Here is a 15,457-nt window from a genome sequence, read left to right as displayed (position 1 = left end):
AACAGCTAAAAATTCTATTTCATTATTGACAAAAGAGCATTGGAAATGCTATTTTAATTTACATTTCATTATAGTCATCTATGACAAGTTAGCAAAAAGTCTGCAGATTTTCAGTGGTTACAGGCTCAAGGGTGTGTCAGCAGCTGGAATAGGACCAGATTTCTGGGGGGCAAACAAAATTACCTCCAAATATTTGTTCCATCTGAAACCAAATGTAAATTAATTGGAACAATTAAAGATGACAATCTGTAAGAAACATGTAATAGTATTAAGTGTTACAGACATTTCCTAAACATCCTGCTACCTCATCAGCCCTACAAAATACAGACCTGAGGATGACAATCTGAAATACTACTGGACATAAACACAACCATTACACTTCATGAATAGCCAAGATTAAGGAAAAGGCTGATAGTGTTTTTCTATTGACATCAGGTGAACATCAGCACTAAGGAAGCTCAAAGTTTACTGTATATGGTGAAGAACAAGCAAAAAAACAGTCATTTCTGTAGCTCAGGAAACACTGGCCCCATGAGCAAAATAAACATTGCTCATGTTTGCTGAACAGAAAAAGCTGCAGTGTACTCATTCCAAACTATTATCGCTTTCCTGAGATACAGACAGTATCTTTTAGTTAAACTAAAGACTTGACAGTCCAAGTCAAATCCATTTTTACTGAGATCTGGTCCTACAGGAAAAACATCAGCTCTCAATTCAACTCATGCACTCTAAATTGCAGTGAAGTAGAAATTTACTACAAATTGCCTGGGAATTTCCCCAAGCCAACAGTCTTAAAGAAATCAATGATAAAATAAAGAAGTGTTATTGACACCTATAACAGAGAGAATCCAATTCATATTCTAGATAACAGAAATGCACTGATGGAACATGACATTATCTGTAGACATTTTTGCAGAAATTGAACTAGAAATCCCACAACAATTAGACACTGGAGGTCAAAAAAAGATACAAAGTTGCTATAGGAAGATACAAATTCCTGAGGTTCCAGAAGGCACTGACAAGGAACATCAATGGATTCTGACAACACTGTCTAGGAAGTAGGCCTGCATCCTCACAAAAACTGTCTTCTCTGATACCTGATGTCTGAGAATGAACAAGACCGCATGTTTGCCAGTTCAACCCAAAAAGTAGGATGGGGCTGGGTTATAGGATTTGCTACTGACAGAAGCATCAATAGACAATCCGAACACCAGCACATTAACACCTTCCCAGAGTTCAGTATTTCTAGAGACCAACACATGTACAACAGCATACACTATTGCAGAAGCGACCTGCCAGCAAGGGAAATTGTGGCATCGTCTAAAAGCATTTAGATGTTAGAACCATCTATAGGAAAGTACTGACAAGGATGAAAAATTGAACCTTTCCTGAAGTCAGGCTTTAAGAGTTTTTGTCAAGTCCTAAGATAGAACACTGCAGACACATATTCAGTTAAGCAGTTAAAGCTGCAATAACAATTCTAAAGGATCTCTTTGAGATCTTCAGCCAAAATTATCATCAGCATAACAGTGAGCTAGCCAATGGAGGTCCAAATACAAGTAAAATTAAATGGCCACAAGGCAAAGGTTAACAAAGAAAAGCATCCCAAGATCCACAGAACCCACAGCCCAAAGCAAATGAGTTATTTGTCCAAATCATAATTCGAGTTTCTGCAGCTCCATTACATCACTGCCCATAAAAATCTAAAGCTTTTGAGTTTTAAGTTCACAAACTAGTAGAAATTCCAACTTGAAAAAGGTAGAAATGCCGTTAATGAACTGAAATCAGGTAACTTTAATGCTTTAATGTAACTCATATATCTTGAGCTTGTCATACAGCAAAAAGCCTCAGAAGAGCTCCATTTGACCTGAAAGAAACCCCTGAGACACCTAATTCTGTTTTAATATTATCATCTACAGTAGTCAGCCTGTGACTTTGCTCAAAGCCGATTGCTCACCCCCTGACCAAGTGATCTAAGCAACAGATCACTGAGTCCTGGCCTTTCTGAGGACAAGGATCTCTCTCTTAATCAGGGCTTCATCTGCTAAAAATCAGATGTGAAAATTGGCTGTGGAACTGATACAGCACATCAGTTTCCTCCCCCAGAGTCACCAGAAAAATCATTCTGGTGTAGTTTGCACAAACAACTTGCAGATTCAATATATGTGTTTCAAGATGACTTGTGTACACAAAGTGAATCTAGACTACATGCCATGCTTTCAAAATTGACCAGAACCCTTCCTACTCCCTCATGCTTAGTAGAAACACCAGCTGTCAAGAACTCTATCCAATTTGCCAACACTGAGTGCTGGAGATACTCAGCTACTTCTGACTTTCACATGTGTGTACAGCTTTCTCCCTACTGGACACCTGGCTACTTCCCCATTCATCATGTGAATGAATTTCATAATTATTTGAGACCATTTCTTTAAAAAACAAAAAAGAGGCAGAAAAAAAATGTAACTGATCATCCTCTCTGAATTTTAAGGACCACTGATTTGCTGTGACTCATACTATTTCACAACACAGAAAATAAACACATCTACGGATGCAGATTCACATCAGTTAAATTTCTACGCTGTATAAAGCAGAAAGTTTCCCATTGCCATAACAACAAAATAGCTTCTTTTATGCAGAAAGCCTAGCAGGACTGGGTACTACAGCTTCTAAGACAGAAGCTGCCAAGTACTCAGCAGCAAAAAATTTAGAGATTTTAAGTCTCCTTAAAAATTTAAGGCATTTCTAATCAGGTATGCATTTGATCAAATGCAGACTTAAATTCTAAAAGCAAGGAACATTTCACAGAAATTACTTCATAACGCAAAATGTTCTAGAATAACGCTTGACATGCAAGGTGGCTAATAAACTGCCTTTGGCAGGGTTAAACAAATGACTAACACATCTTCAGATGCCATTTATAACATTTTCTCCTACCAAATGTATTTTCTCTTGTTTCTGCTGCTTATTTTCTTTACTTCGCAACAATAAAAATCAGCTGAAAAGTTTCATTTTTGCTTTTAGTTGGTTTCACTTTCTAAGTTGCTTGGAAGCAATGAAAAGTTTCTGTTTAGGTTGGGCGATACTCAGGGAGGGGGGAATCGGGAGTAAATCTGGCTGAAAGAATCATGCCTCTGCTAGGAGTCGGCAAGATGATTACCGTGTGTTTCAGGAAGACTGTTTTACCTACACAGAGAAGCTCAATCCCCTTAGCTGGGCGTTATGAGGGAACCTTTACGGCTTCGCGGAGAGCAACAACAATAACAACAACAACAACGAGAAAGAGGTGTCGAACACCACCACTGCCTTCTCCTCCCCGCCTGTCAGAGCCGGCTCAGCTGTTCTGGTCGCGCTCCGCATCTGCTTCTTTCTCCGGCTCAACCACCGCCTCCTCCCGCGGCCGCCGCGCCGCAGCCCGGCAGAGGCTGACAGCGGGCGGATCCCCGCGCCCCGGCCGGCAGCGGCACCTCCGAGCGACGGAGGGGAGGCAGACAGAAAGTTTCTTTCGCGCGGCTCCGTCGGAGGCGCCGGCTCCCGGTCCTCCCCGGCGGGGAGCGCCGCTCCTCAGGCACCGGGGGCAGGCAGCGGCGCCGCCCCCGTCCCCTCGCATCCCTCTCGCCGCCCCGCGGAGGGGAAGGCGGCGGTTCGCCATCAGTGCCTACTCACCGCCATGGCCCCGCGGCTCTCCCGGCTAACGGTCCGCGCTCCGCCGCCAGCGGGCAGCGGCGCCGAGGCGGGGAGCGCCAGGGGGAGTTCCCGATGGCGCAGCTCGGGCAGGGGCGGCGCTTCCCCCACCCCTTTGCCCGCCCACTCGAGGTACCTGCGCTCCGGCCGCCGCCGCTCCGCCGCCTCTTCCTGCCCTCCCCGCACCTGTCACTGCCCCCCGCCGCCGCCGCCGCCCCCGCCCCGCCGCCTCAGCACCGACCGCCGCCTGGACCGGCGGCGCGCAGCCGCCATCTTTGGGGAGGGCTAGGGGGACCGCGAGGGGGCAGTTGGCTGTAGCGCGCAGTGCGCCTGCGCGGAGTGCTCCCGTGCGGGAGGGCGGGGGCGACGGCCGAGGGAGGGGCGGGGGCATGGCGTGTGGGCGTGGCTTGCGTGATGTGGGGCGTGGCCTCTCGGGAGGGCGTGGCCGGCGGGGGGCGGGAAGGGGTCAGTGGGGTCAGAGCGGTCAGTGGGTCGGGGCTCGGCCGTATCGGGGCCTTGACCTTAGCCTGTACTGGTGCCTGGCGTCAGGGCTTACTTGTGTAAGCCCTGCTTAGAAATAACAAAAACATCTCGACATTATCAGCCTTGTGTTCAGCACAAACCCAAAACGTAGCCCATACCAGCCACTGTGAAGAAATTTAACTCTACCCCAGCCACACCCAGCACATATTCTACCCCGTATTCCATACTATTTACACCACGGCCAGGCCTCACACTATTCAGTACAACTTCACTAACCACCACCTTTCTTCCCATAATTTGATATAATGCACAGATGTTACTCTGTTAGTCGACGGACCATCTTGCAAAATATCTATAAACATCCACAAAATGTCCTTTGAGTTCATGTAGTCCATGACTGTGGGTTCTGTCAATTATGGTGATCAGCTGGGACGGCAGAGATGTGCTTTGTGGAGATACTGGGCATCAAAGCCGCCTCACTGATGTGCTTGCACTGCTTCTTGTGAAGCTTCTTCTTGATTGTTTTGTGTGGTTTCTGCAGTAGGAGTTCCTGTAATACACAACTCAAATCATGGGGGTGGGCTGGCCCAGTCTGGGCTCCTGCTGCGTGAAGTGAAGGGTAGGAAGGGTAGCCTCTTCCTTATACAGCCACTATCACAGTGGAAGTCAAAGGATAGAGGCTGAGCAGGGCAGGACTTTGGGCACCTGAGGTGTCCCCTGCCTGCTGCCCAAGCACGTAGTGTCCAACATCACAGAGGAAAGGGGAAGAAAAGTGCTTTTTCAGGCACTTGTGCAGAGAGGAACTATCTTCCCTCAACACCTGCAATGTTCAGCTGGTGTCCTGAATGCTAATTTGTGATTATCCTTTGCTTAATGTTTGTCCTTTCAGCTGCTATGGATCAAAATTATTTTACTACAGTGTTTGGCTTCTGCAGCAATGGACCAAACTGAATGAGACATTTTATGAAGTGTTTTTGATAATTTGCCTTAAAGCTCTCTGTTATTAGCTTACTAAGTTCCTATTTTTCTTGCATTTCAGCAGTGTTCATATAATTTTGATAGCTTCCCAGCAGGCAGAAGGTAGCTCCTATCAACAAAGGATGCACCAACCAATGTTTGGTGATCACCTGGCTTCTCACTATAGGCCCCCTTTCCCAAATGCAGAATTTTAATGGTGAATAGCATACTACACTGTGATATCTCAGATCTCAAAAACTAGAGAGGCTTGGGACTGATCAATATTTGGATGAGCTACCTCGTTAGATACTGCGGAAAATGCTGCTGGTGATTCATTCAGAGGCATTCTTCTGTCTATGAGTCAGGGCTGAACAAATGCCACTGCACAGCATTAGTGGGTCGTACCATTCAGGGGCACAAACTGGAGATTTTTGCCAGTTGCAGCTGTTGGAAGATCACTGATTTTCCTGCCTTATTTCAGTTTCAGTACGGCTTTCCAGAACTGGCCAGCAGTTGTGATGGTGCACAGCAAAGGGTTTCCACAGCTCCTTTTCTCAGGCACCACTCACTGGTGGCAGCGGGGCCAGGAACAGCAGTGGCAGCAGTGGCCGTGGGCACCACTGTAGGCAGCCAGAGAGCCTGGCTTTGTGTCAGACTGTACAGTTTGAAGTGATGATGCAGCAGCAATTGTATGTGCCACACTGCTGAGAGCCCTGGGAGGGAGTGTCCTTCATTCCTCCTCCTGGCTTCCCAGGGATGCTTCCCCCGCACTTCCCTTGCAGGTAAAATCAAGAAATCTGTGTGGTGTTTTGGGTGTATGGGTGCAGACACAGAGCTGGGACAAGGGATAGATGACAGTGTTTAGGGCTCTTCTCCCCATCCAAACACTGGTCCTGGTGGTGTGTAAGTTTGCACTGCATGGCACAGTTCTTCGCCTGCTTCCTTCCTTTTTAGCTCATAGGTTTATAAATAAGTGTATATGAAATTCCATTTTCTGTTGGAAACTCAGTTAAAATTACCTAGAAATCTGAATAATATTAAAAGTGGATGGAAGGCATCAGGGAACCAGTATAAGGACCTCTGTCTCTCTTTAGGGGCTTGTGAGTAAATGGATTTTTCTAAACCAAAACTAAACTAGATTGTAATTACTTACAAATCTAAGTTGCCCATATGGTTCTCAGGTACTTCTAGATGATTGATCAAATGCTCTTGCTTTCTTGCACTGAAGAACTTCCCAGAAGGACTCATTCAAGACAGAATTTCTTTACAGTGATGTACCAGATACACATCCAAGTGCTAATGATGAACATTTATGAAATTAATATTGTAGCTAAATCCAGCAGAGGAGAGGTGAGGAGACAAATTCAAAATCGTATTGCAGTGTACCCTGTTAACATACAGTCGTGAGTGTCTTGTAATGCCCTCCTTCTCTGGCTCTCGCTTTTTCCGTCAAACCAAGTTACTGTCTGCAGACAACTGTGAAGACTTGGTGTTACACCAGTCATTATTTCAGATTTGCATTGAGTTGTGTTTATCCAGAAAAACATGCAGCAATCTGGTGCTGGGACCTGAACTGAGCAACTCATGATAGTTTTGAAGCCTACATCACTTGATCCAATCCTCCAGTTCTCTCCATCCTTCCAAGGTGCCCCATTCCTGGAAACATTTAAGTTTAGGTTGGATGAAGCTCTAATAAGCCTGATCTAGTTGAAGATGTCCCTGCTCATTGAAAGGGAGTGAACTAGAACTTCAAAGATCCCTTCAAAACCAAATTATTCTGTGAAGCATTCATGGAATAATAAGGTAATGGGGAAAAGCTCCAGTTCTAAAGTTAATGTGGCTTAAGTTCAGCAAGTTTCTCACACACAGCATGGGCCTTGATACTGAAGCACCCATTTTCACACTTCAGCTGAATTTATAATTACCTGTAGCACCTCTGCCAGGAGGGAGAATGGTGACCTCTCTCAGCAGTGGCAGCTCTGCTGCTGTCACAGCTTCCTGAGCTTGTAAGGGTATGGTAGCCAAATGTAGATCAGCAGACCTGCAGTCAGACTTTACAGTGTCTTTACAAACAGCTCTGTCATCTAAACTTCATCTGAAAACACTAGTGGGGACATTTACCCTGGTCTCACAGGCCACAAGGAGAGCAGTTTGGATGGACTGTGGGCTATGAGAGCTGTGAATTCAGTAGCACTGCTGCGTTCTACCAGACAACAATTAAAGAAATACAGCTGATGCTTATTTTCTAAAACAAGAAACTAATGTATGACCATAACTCCCTTAAAGTAAACTTGCCATAGGTAACAGCAAAGTGAATGAGGTTGAATTTTGATGTCTTGGTAAAAAAAAATTGCAGAAGATTTTATTATCACAAATTTGAGTTACTGTTTCCTCTGTGTCATCGGGCATACTGTGTCTTCACCTGAGCTGTATAACATTCTTTTATTTGCCCAGATTGCTTTCAAAGAGGCTGACAATCAGTATAAACTATTTGCTGGTTTCTGAATTGTATGAAAGGTTTTGAACTGTAAAAAATTCATCTTTAATATCAAAATGTTTTATCAAAATAAAGGTTTGCTGACAGCAGTTTAATGCTAGGCATGATTCACTTCAGTGGTAAAATATGTGTTTGTGGGGAAAAGGGAATCTCAGATTTAATTGGTATGATCAGCTGTGTTTTTACACAGTTTGGTGAACTAGTAAAACTCAAAACACATTGAGCAATGGCACATAATAAAATGTTTATCATGTCTATAACTGTTTTTTGACACTTGTTATAAAGTAAGTATTGTATGGTATATTTTACCATGCTTTTTTCAAAATGCGGATGGACACAAATCCACAACTCATTGTCTACTACACCTGCTTTTCAGGACATGGATGACAAGTAACTCTATAACAGGATTGAAACAGCTGAAACTTTAAAATGATGGTACCAAAAAGAGAGGGAGGATCAAATGGATAAAAGTACTAATTCCATCAGAGGCAACAAAATTCAACCATTCAACTCTGCATTACAGAAGTAACTCCAACACAGAATCAGGAATTTGAGGTAAATTGCAATTTCTTGAATTCAGAGGTTAGCTGGAATCTGCCATTTCCCTTCTACTGATTAATTTAATTTTTTGGCAGAAAGTCCCTTGATTTCAATAGGATTACTTTTAGAACTGGTGTTGAATAACAAGAAAAGGTATGGAAAAGTGCAATTAAGATGTTGGAGAACTACACCAAACCAAACTCTTTAAAAAAATTAATGAGTCAAATTTTTAAAATCTTAGTCCATGATTTAGACTTCAAAAACATTCACTGGAGCACATATGACAGAGCAACCTAATTGTGTGGCATGTGTTTTTTGTGATATGTTCATTTGCCAACAGGAAAGAAAAATACATACAAAGATGAAATACATGGTTTAGAACTCAAATTAATTTATTTTGCTTTATTAAAATGGAAAAAATATATGGTGCAAACCAACTTGTTATAATATTACTTTTCAAACTCAAGTCAAAAAACTAAAATGCAAACAGTGAAAAATGCCTCACAGTTACGTTCACCTTGGCATTCTTGCAACTGATCATTTTGTACCTTGCAAATCTTTCTTTGTTGAAATCAGCCAGTTAGTTGAACTGTAATTTTCCCATCATGAATTAAAGCTATGTTTTCATATTAGTTGTTGCCTTGAAGTGATATTTAAAACAGTGGTTGTAGACACCAACAAAGCAATATTTATTGTCCTCATCAGTTTTAGAAAACACTGATGTTTGTTTTGGCTTTATGAACAGAGGAATTTCTGAACTGACTTTAGTGATCTCCTAGTCAGCATTTGGCTTGTGATAAATAAAGCTGAATAATCAGCTAGCCCTGGTTGTAATCAAATTGTTTACCAGAAGCATACTTTGAGTTTGTGCTTCTGCTTGCCATTAGTTGGAATTAATTTTGTAACCTTCCTTTTCAAACTGTGGTGAAAAGTTAGAAATTAAAAGTTCCATTGTGTGGAAACAAAGAAAACTCAGGTGCTGAATTTAAGTGATTAGGTTACTGAACTACATTTATTTAGGACCTCTTTCCTTCTTGAATATTCAGGAATTTCTTGTGCAAGTTTAGATTTTTTCAGGAGATTGCTCTTGGGATAAATAGTAGCTTTCATCTGATGGACCACTGAGAGTCAATTGTGAATTTCCTTCTTTTGGTGAAAAGTTGTATCTGGCAGAGTGTAGGAGGGACTGATTGTGCTTATATGTTGACGTAGTCAAGAAGAGTAGAAGTTACCTGTTCTATTTGAGCAGCTATGCCCCTATATTGAGGATCTCTAAGAAGGACAGGATTTCCACTATGTCATCCTGAAATACTGGATTTGGGGGTTGTGCTGTGACTCTTTTTTTCCCAGCCCTTTGAAACACTGGACTCATGTTGTGCTTGAAAACAAAGAGTTTGAAGAAAGTTTTCATCAACCTCTTCACATAAGAGTGTATTTCAAGCTTGTTCAATAAAAGACCTTGCAGTGCAAGTCCTTGTCTGGCAAGATAACTGCCTGAGTTCAATGTGCTCAGGGAATACTAATTAATCTCTTCATTCAGATTTTCCTGGTTTGGTTTTTAGTTTGGTTGGTTTTTCCGCAAGAAGTCTGAATATTTAGCATGTCACCAGCATTCTTTGTGGTTGTTCAGAAGAATTTAACTGCTTCATGGTGGCTTGGAGGTCCCTCTCATATTTATTTCAAGTATTTTCCAAATGAAGGATCCAGATGATGTAAAATCATAATCTGTGTGTTTAGACAAATGCTGTTCACACCTAAAACCTCCATGACAGTGGAAATCAAGTATACTTCACTAGCTTCAGAATAATGAAGCCATTGAAAAATCTTTAAACCCGGATGAGTACAAAGAACAGTCTTGTCTTCTGAAGTTCTGTGCAGTGAAAAGCTCAAGTCATAGTTGATGAGGTGCCTCACAGATGTTAGCAGTGTCAAGCAACTGGCTATTGGTTCCTGTGACAGGAAATAGCTAAGGCAGCTCAGTGCTACAAGCAGTAGAAACTGTCTATATTGTTACTGGAATTATAGTTTCCTCCTTTTTAACCATCATGTGTTGTGATGTAAATTTGTTTTAGCCCCCAGAAAAAAAAAGTCTTGCTTTTATGTGGTCTCTGTTCATTTGGGAAGAATGGTACTGGTTAATGTACACATAGCTTCTCAGCAAACTGAAATATTTAGCTGGTCAATTGGGTAATGCAACTGCATTGGCTGCAGGAAAGTTTTCAGCATGGCAGGATGAAAAAGGGGAATAACTTTGCCATGAAGGGCTATTAAAAAGAGACACCACGCCTGGCTTAGGAGTCTTTAAGATACAAATTCCTAAAAAATGGGAAAATATTGGTAAGCATTTCTGTGCAGCTGCCCACTGCATTGCCGTCAGCCATTGCTGGAGGCAGGGCTGCAGCCAGGCTTTTACAAAGAACTGCTCTTTGGTCTGATCTACTATGCCTTTTCTTCTACATCTGCTTTTATATTATTTTATGTGCAAAATGATTGTAACAAAAAGTGGGCTATCAAGAAATTTAATTACGCTGTGTTCATCTGTAAGGAAAAGCTATCCTTTGAAATGAAAGGCCCCAGCCAAGGGTTTGTCCAACTCTGTATGTTGCTGTAGCTGGTGATGAACATTAGTGTATGTGAAACATGAGCAGAAAACAAAAATACCCATTATGGTCTTAGACTCTTGCCAGGAAAAATTGCTTAACAAAGTGAAATCCTTCTGCTTACCTTGAAACATCTCTTTGGCTCCAGCTGATTTTGTTTTATCTCTGTAAACTATTTTATTCTGCTTTTTCTCCCAAGGAACCTGTAATCTTCCCATGCACTTCAAGCAGAGACAGTAGGTAGTTAAACCTTGTCTGTGTCTGATTTGGAAGGCTACTGCAGACACTTCTGTGCAAACTAAAAGACTCCACTGAGTCTCCACTGTAAGGAGTGTGCAGTTTCTGTTTATTTTTGCATGTTCTTACAAATAGACAACTGACAAGTGGTTCCTAATAAATTATTAAGAATCATAAACAAAAAATTATAGAAACAAACTTCCGAGCTTCTATTTGATATTTTTTCGCTACGTTGTTCTTTGAATCCAAGCAAGGGATATGTTCAGTGATGGTAACTCAAGCAGATTTCTCATATGCTAACTTTTAAAATTATAACAGCCCTAGAATTCTTGGATGTGTCTTTGGAAACAAGGGTTACACAGCTTGAAATTTCATTGATGGTGTAAAAAAACCTGTGTGGTGTAAAAAAAAAACTGGATTTCTTCTTCCTTGTGTTTGATCTTGTAGGAATCACTCCTCATTTATTCCAGGCTAGATGAGCACCGCTCCAAAGGCCCTGACAAGTGAGAAGAGTCCAGGGATACAATCGACATAACATAACTATCTTGCCTCAGTAGACAACTTTTAAGCTCTGTGTTATGCTGGGAAGTTCCACCACTGTCTCCATTGTGCAAAGAATACTTGTACATGTTTACAGATCAGATTCTCCCTCAGAAAGACAAAACCCAAGATACAGTGAAGTCCTCTGTGGGAAAAGCTGTGATTTGAAACTTTTGTCTGAGAAAGAGGCATCAGGTCCATGAGAAACAGCAGCCATCTTGTACATATTTTCTTCACAAATATTTTCTCTCTGTTGTAAGTGCTTCAGTATTCTAACCATTTATTAAAATATAGACAAAGGAATTTCAGAAATATAGGAGCTTCACCATTATTATAAAATCTCTTAATTAATTCTCCCTCTCTCCTCTGTCTTTCATCAGTTTTTAAATTTGGGTAAGTCTGTTCTTCATACCAGTAACTGAAGTGAATGAATCATGAATGTCACTTTCTTTTTTCAAAAGAAATATTTCCTTTTTCAAAGGAAAAAAGTTTGCTTCAGACCTTTTTTCATGTAGTATTTTGAGGTTTCATGTTGCTGAGGACATTCAAGCATTGTCCTTACACAGTAACATTTATTCTGAAGTGAGCAATTTGTTTCATGCAAAATTTGAGATGTCTGGGGAAAAGTTAATTTTGGGTTTCTTGGTAAAAGGCATGCAAATTATATGATTTTTCCCCATTTTAGATTCTAGTCACAGTGTGGCCTGTCATTGAAGCCTTGGTTAACTCTTTTTCCTGTTTTCATCCAGGATACTGGATCTGCACTCTTAGACCAGTCACAGATCCTTTCAATTTGGTAAAATTTTTATACCTTTGATTTAGATACTAGTCTTCTATTTTATTTTCAGTGTTGTGCTGCCCACAATTTTTTTTTTCCATGTTTTTGACTTCCCTCTGACTTTAGCTGAAAATGAGTAGAGAACAACTTCCCAAATTCTCTGGTGTCAGACATTAAAGTCTCTTGCACAATCTTCCTTTCCACTGGCACTTAGTGACAGAAGATATAGACTGATGCAATGTAATAATAACATATTTTTTTTAATTTTTGTTGTTGTTGTTGTTGCCTTTTGTGTATATCTGTAGGGATTCAGCTCCTCTGGCACTTTCACTAGTTTACCTCCTCAGTTTAAGATTATTGTCTTTAATATATTTCTGCTGCTGGCACAATGGCATGTTCATTAACCACTACAACCCAAGGTGCTTGAAAGAGAATTCTCTTTATCTGGTGACAGAGTTCCAACAGGTTTTGCCTAACAAGAGCATGGACTTTTACACAGCCCCTCCTCTGGATATTTTTGTGTGTCTGGACAGAGAGTCCACTAAAAGGTATGACTGACTGCTACAGGGAGACCAGTTTGGCTGCAAGATAGGGAAATCAGTCTAGACAGATCTGTCTGTGCTCGCAGTATAAGATTATTTTGCCTATCTAAAGTCCTGTTCCAATTGTTTAGGGCATATTTATATTTTCAGTGATGGCATCTTATTTCTTCAAGGATTAATATGAGAAGCAATAAGACTTCTCTAGCCTCACAACCTCTTACAATTCATAGGATGTTGGACATTTTAGGTCCTGTGCTCAGGGATGTGAGTCTTGCTAAAGCAATTTGATTTCAGTGGAGGAAGAAGTTCCATATTATTCCCAATAAAGAATTTTGATGTGCAGAAGCTGAAGATTTTATGTTTATCCTAGTATTAGGTGTTTTAACATTTCATACTGTGGGGGTATTTGATGCAAGATATGTCAAAAAGATGTGGGACTATTTGGGAAATATTAAAGGCTAATGTGGACCATATTAAGATACTACATTTTTGTAGAATCTGTCAGTGTCTTTCTTGGAATAGATTTGTGCATACCATGAGAGCAACCCCTGAGTATCTGCAAGACTAGACTTGTAGGCTGTTAGGCAGAGAACCTGTCTTACAGTCTTGCACACATCTTTTGGACCTCTTTTTGACTTTTCCAGGAAATTTTGTTGCCTGTATGTAGTCTGCCAAGACATCTCATGTTAGTGGAAAGCAAGACTATGTCCAGCCAGTAGCATTTTAGAGAACCTTGTTGGAAAGTGGTGTATCTGGAGTCACCGTGTTAAAGTCAGATCCTCTCTGCAATAAGAATACAGCAGGAAAAGGTTTAGAGGAAGGAACAAAAATAGGCTGCTGTGTGAGGCAGAGACAGAAAGGTCAGGCTATTAGATGCTGTACAGGAACAAACAAGGGATGATACAGTAGGTATAAGCAAAATTTTCCTTAGGTTCTGCAAAAGAATAAGCTCAAGGAGGTTAAAATGGCAATACCGCTCAAACTGATGAAATGAAATCTCTTCAAAAAGCACAGACTTTCAGAACTCATTACTCAAGCATGTGTTTTAGCAGACGTTGAATAAGAATTTCTGCTGCTGCCTTAAATAGAAAATTACATGCAAAAAGTTATAAAACTTAATGTTCCAGGATGAAAGTCAGACACTTCCTATTTAGGGTCAGGAAGACACTTCCTCTGGAGGTACACTAAAAAGAATTGTCCATTACACAACTTTTAAGCTTTCCATCTCAATCCAAATGTCATCAGTGTCAGTGTTTCTCTAGATGAACCCCCATTTTGCAATTGCTAGTCTGCTCTCTTCTAAATTTAGATACCCTTCTCAGATGTCTTAGACCCTAGTGTCCTAAAACTCGTGTTTTTATTTAGTCATACACAAGGATAAGAAATAACAGGAAATGTTTCCTTGCTGATCTGAATACATACCTACTAACTTGTTTAGTTAGGATTATGTGTGTAGAGGCAGTTTCCTGATAGTTTATTTTGCCTCAAATACTGTAGTCTAAATTCCATTCACCCCAAGTAACAGAAGTTAGATTGAAGCAGTGGTCCCTAGTTTAGTCCCAGTGAATTTGTACATGTGAAAGCAATTCAATACTCCTACATTTTTTGCTCTGGTACTTACCATGAGAGAGCAAAGTACCTGTTAAAGGCATTACTGATGCACCTTATTGTCTGTCCTGACTTGAGGAGATAGAAAGTGGACGGGACATTGTCAGAATGGACAACAGCAAGGTAATGGGTCATTGAGCAGTCATCAATGCAGAAAGCAGAAAAATGAAATTAATCCTTGGAGTATGAGAAAATCTGCTGCCATTTTCTACAAAATTACTTCAATCAACCGAAAATTGTTTCAGACAATTTTCTAAGTGGTAAAATATTAAGTAAGTGTGGTCTTCCAGAGATACTGATTCCTGATCTGCTTTGAGGGGTAAATATGAAAGCTATGTTTGACACCTTCCCTGAAATACTTGTAAAGAAGAATTTTGTTCACAAGGTAAGCATCCTCTTTTCCTTGATCCTCTACACCAGGTGATCTCTATGATCTGTGATCTCTCCATCACTGTGTTGGCAATGGCACCCATATTTTGGGCTGTATGCCAAAGCTTGAGTCATGGAAGTTGAGGTGTGTAGTAAAAAGCTTTGGTACACCAATAAAGCTGTATCTCTGAGTGGTAAAACTGTATATCTCTTATTTTATTAGGTAGATTAATTACAGGGTTGTAGCTATCACCCTGCAGTTAAATTACAGGAGTATTTATTATTTTTTACTCTTTTACTTAAATTGATCTCTTAAAAGTGAACTTATTTTGTGCATGGAAAACTAAAATGAATTTTTCCAAGCCATTATGTTACTCAAAGAAGTAGCATTTCTTAAAAAATACAGATGTATTCCTATGGGTTTATGCAGTCAAAAGCTCAAAATAGCTTGTGTTTACTACAGTACAGCAATGACAGACATAGTCCTTCCCACAGATGATCTTTCTTACGTTTGAAAGATGCCAATTTTGAAATCAAATGATCTGGCTCTTGTTTGCTTGTCTGTGCCAGGAGGCCTTGTAGTGGCTGCAGAGGACATTGCACAGACCTCCTGGTCTTGGGCACT

General features: G+C 40.9%; 1 protein-coding gene and 1 long non-coding RNA gene across 9 annotated transcripts in view; one reads left to right on the top strand and one right to left on the bottom strand.

The window, feature by feature from the left end:
- The window catches only part of FNDC3A (fibronectin type III domain containing 3A), a 113,450-nt gene extending 109,428 nt beyond the window's left edge, over positions 1-4,022 (bottom strand). The window contains exon 1 of one of the 8 annotated variants that reach the window (XM_086881305.1): positions 3,818-4,022. The gene's annotated coding sequence lies outside the window, so the exon portion shown is untranslated. Of the gene's footprint in view, positions 1-3,663; positions 3,796-3,817 lie in introns of those variants that run through there. The other 7 variants (XM_086881307.1, XM_086881313.1, XM_086881304.1 and 4 more) reach the window with 7 other exon arrangements.
- LOC147654183 (uncharacterized) lies at positions 3,709-8,173 on the top strand. The gene is made up of 3 exons (XR_015284605.1): positions 3,709-3,813; positions 6,350-6,471; positions 7,995-8,173. It is a non-coding gene; the product is annotated as an uncharacterized LOC147654183 (long non-coding RNA).
- The last annotated feature ends 7,284 nt before the right edge of the window (positions 8,174-15,457 follow it).

Source organism: Cyanistes caeruleus, chromosome 3 (assembly GCF_971803275.1).
Source record: "Cyanistes caeruleus chromosome 3, bCyaCae1.hap1.1, whole genome shotgun sequence".
Taxonomy (NCBI): Eukaryota; Metazoa; Chordata; class Aves; order Passeriformes; family Paridae; genus Cyanistes; species Cyanistes caeruleus.
Note: the sequence above shows the minus strand (reverse complement) of the source record. Positions and strands in the feature narration are given on the sequence as shown.